This window comes from Punica granatum, chromosome 2 (genome assembly GCF_007655135.1).
Source record: "Punica granatum isolate Tunisia-2019 chromosome 2, ASM765513v2, whole genome shotgun sequence".
Lineage (NCBI taxonomy): Eukaryota > Viridiplantae > Streptophyta > Magnoliopsida > Myrtales > Lythraceae > Punica > Punica granatum.
In genome coordinates this window covers 22,357,894-22,362,000 of record NC_045128.1, presented here as the reverse complement: position 1 = coordinate 22,362,000, position 4,107 = coordinate 22,357,894, and positions in this window count along the sequence as shown.

Here is a 4,107-nt window from a genome sequence, read left to right as displayed (position 1 = left end):
ATTGACTCTTGGGATCAAAACATCCGCAGTTCGCTTTTTTCGTGTAATCCTAACAAAAAGAAGAAAAGCTGTCATTTTTTCACATATTATAAATTAATCCAGACGGATCAAGGCGAATCTCCCACATATAAGCAGTCATCTTCTGATCACAATAAAGCACAAGATCACATTTAACATATAATCAATATAGAAAGAAAGGATTTAAGCGCGGTCAATGCCCATTAGCTTCGACATCATCTTCTTCTTAAACTGAAAATATTTAATCATTAAGTGACGTGGCGAAACTAAAGAACAATTGTAATCTGTTGATTCGCGCACGAATGCCAAAAAATAATCTTCTATAACTTGTTGATTCTACGAATATCAGGGAATAGACATCAAATTCGTTGATTCAATCAATGTCGAATTTGGAAAAATAGAGAAAATATTCTCTTGAAATTTTATTCATAAAAAAAACTACTATCCTTAGTCCTAGGGCTTACAATGCTTAAATAGACTTAAACGAAATTTTAACGAAGGAAACGAAATTATAACTAAGGAAATAAACTATTCCGTAAAATAAACTATTCCTTAAAATAAACTATTCCATAAAAATTGTAAAAAAGCCCAAATAACATAAAATTGCCCGTTTTCTACCGCATCATTCTCCCCTGGATAAAGAGAATTCGCCTTCGAATCGTCATCGTCCAAACTATTACCTTGATCTTCACGAATAGAGAGATTAATACGCTTTTGCTGCTTTCTCACTTGTCACTTGAATGCCTTCTTCTCTTTGCGAACTCTTTCTCTTAATTCTTTGTACATAAAATTTCGTACACCTCTTAGCCAATAAATACTTTCACTTAATCTTTGCTTTCTTGATTGAGTCGTGTGCACTTTAACCAACTTTGGCAACTGAATAACCTCCAAAATCGGCACCGTAAGCAACCACGCATCTTTCTTTGCATTGGAAATTTATTCACCTAGAATATCCTCAATCTGAACACAATAATGAAAAGGTTTATCACCTCCAATATCCTTTAATACGGATTTGTTGACAACGAACGTTGGTTTTCCTTGATCATCAAATACAAATTATGTAACTTCTTTTTGATCTTCATCTGGGTATATATCGAAAACTGGATTGGCTTCATCATATGACATGTCTTCGATCCTCCGATCCAATTCGTCCTTCTCCGAAGCACAACGTTGATTAGCCGTTCTTCGGAACTGCATCGTTGATCCAAGAGCGAACGCGACTTTGATACCAACTAACGCAGCGAAACTAAAGAGCAATTGTAATCTGTTGATTCACGCACGAATACCAGAAAACAATCTTCTATAACTTGTTGATTCTACGAATACCAGGGAATAGACATCAAATTCGTTGATTCAATCAATGCCGAATTTGAAAAAATAGAGAAAATATTCTCTCGAAATTTTATTCATCCAAAAAACTATTGTCCTTAACCCTGGGGCTTATAACTCTTAAATAAGCTTAAACAAAATTATAACGAAGGAAATAAACTATTCCCTAAAATAAACTATTCCTTAAAAATTGTTAAAACACCCAAATAATATAAAATTACAAAAATGTCCAAATAACATAAAATTGTTCGTTTTCTGCCGCATCATTAAGAGAGGAGAGTTTGTATGAGAATTTGGAGGCATACAATCGGAGGTACTTGATAATCACTCCTCAATTAAATGCCCGATCTTCCATTACTTTGCTTAGTTGGAAGGCTCTAAGAATCTCGTTCGCATGTGCCTTTCTTCTTGTATATTGCCAATGGAATATCTCACTTTCTGGCTCTTCCTTTCTTCCTCAAAGCCTACTTCGTCATCTCTCTGTCAGTTAACCAAATAAATCAAATAAATATTATAATATTCTTGCAGTGAAAATGAAGAAGGAAAACCATTGAATATCAATTCGGCGACATTTGGTGCACGGTAAAAAGAAATATGAACGGATATGTAGGGCTCTAGAAAGAAACATGGCCGAAGAAGAAGAGGGAAACCAAGAGAAACAAATAATTGCGTGCCAAGAGGACCTAAAATCAAAAGTCAGCATTTTTTAAATCTAAAATTTCCCTTAATTGTTGCTTAATACAAAAGTCGGAAGATTTGTGTATCTATCAGAATATTTAATGTAGAAAATACGAAGAGACTCTTTAACAGGAGCTCCCAAAATGCTAATGTGGCATGCTAAGGAGCTCTCAAGACGTTGATGTGGCACACTCTCATCAATCCAAGTAGAAGCTCTTGTAGGAGTATATTGAATTACTTTATAGATTTTTACCCTAATCTCTTTATTTCTCTAGAAGGCACTCTTGAGTAATATCGTTAATGAATTTTGAATTTCTCAAAAAATTTATCCGATAAATTTACAACCTATGTCTCCCAAAAACACAAGTACCTACGCAACACGTGGGCCGAAGACTAGTTATTATTTAACATGAACGGGTTACAAACGCATGATAAACTTTTGTTTTGCCAAATGTGCATACATGGTGGCCTGCGGAGAGTTGCCCCAAGCTTTATATATACTATATATAGATATATAAATGTTTGCATTCTATAAACAAATTTAGTACTTACTCAGAATTCCATAATCGGGTGATTTTGAGTCTTCCGTTCTAATAAAATCAATTATAACAATTCAATATAATTAAAAGTTTAGTTTGGACCAACCAAAATAGGTTATGTGCATTATCACGGGCAGCAAGACTTCTATATCAAAATATGCAGACCTTGAATACTCTCACCAAGGTCAAAAACTGATTCTATGAAGAATTGTTCAGAAAGCAAAATTGCTGAGGCAAGATATAAACAAATATGTTTCCTTTCTTTTGGCGGAATATTTATTATCTTTAGTGAAATCAGAGGTACTCCTAGTGCATTAATTGATACTAGTTTTACCAGTGTTCTAACCTGTAGGTTGCACGGATTTGTTTCCAATAGAAATTATTAAATATTCAAAGATTAATTTACTTTTTTAAGAATAATTTCTTTTTCAACAATAACTGAAAATTTAGAATAAGGGTCCTAATATGTTTGAATAATTTTAAATAGTTAAGTGATAATTTTGTTATTAATTCTCTTATTTAAAGTGCATTGAACTTTTATTTAATTATTTCACATTATTAGATTCACAACAGATATTAGATGCAATTATATAAACTTCATTTTGCATTTTGTTTGAAAATAATATTTTTGTTATGTCCTTGCTTTATTTTTAAATTTTTTTACTTTTTATGTAATCTTATTTCATAGAATTAGTATCTTAGCTTTTTCTTTGAAAATTATGTGTATAGGTAACTAATTATTTTGCAATTTTTTTTTGAAATAGCTCTTTTCAAAATCCTTATTTCCACTCATAATTTTTTTTTATTAATATGCTTGTAAATTAATATATTAGTGGATTGTGATAGTTGATAGATACTTAATCAATTGCATTAGAGTACATACTATTTGAATATCTATTTTCATATTGTTTATTAGATTGCTTATTATTTAAGGAAATAATTTTAAGTATAATTATTACAGATATTTATAGCATTTATTTATTACTAAAGGTAGTCATCGTGTATTACTTAGTAGCTTGCTGCTTATAATAAGTTTAAATCTTTCACTAATCTAACCTTGGTAAAATGGATAAAAAATATTATCAAACAAAATGATTATCAAGTTTTTAGAATTTATATTGCCATGCATTATTGCATTTAGCAATATTTTCAAAGAAATAAAAGACGCATATAGTTTTAAGAAATAAGAATTTTTCATGAATTTTGAGTACTCCAAAGTCGTCTATTTCATATTCTGTTGGTTCTTACTTTCATTTCTTTTTTCAATTTCATTATAACCTGCTGTCATTTCATAACATTTTCAATCCGAATGCAACTAATTATATAAACCTGATTTTATTTAACTTTTTAAGTATATCTTATAATAATTTGTTGTGATGATTTATTTAATTTTTATTTCAATTGAAATTTGAAATGTTCTGTAGAAAAGCTTAATTACAACTGTCATTAATTTTGGGAGTCAAATCTCGTTCATTTTATCTTGTTAAAATACTTTTAGTTATCATTTAATTTATTTGAATTTTCTTTACATTATAATTATTTA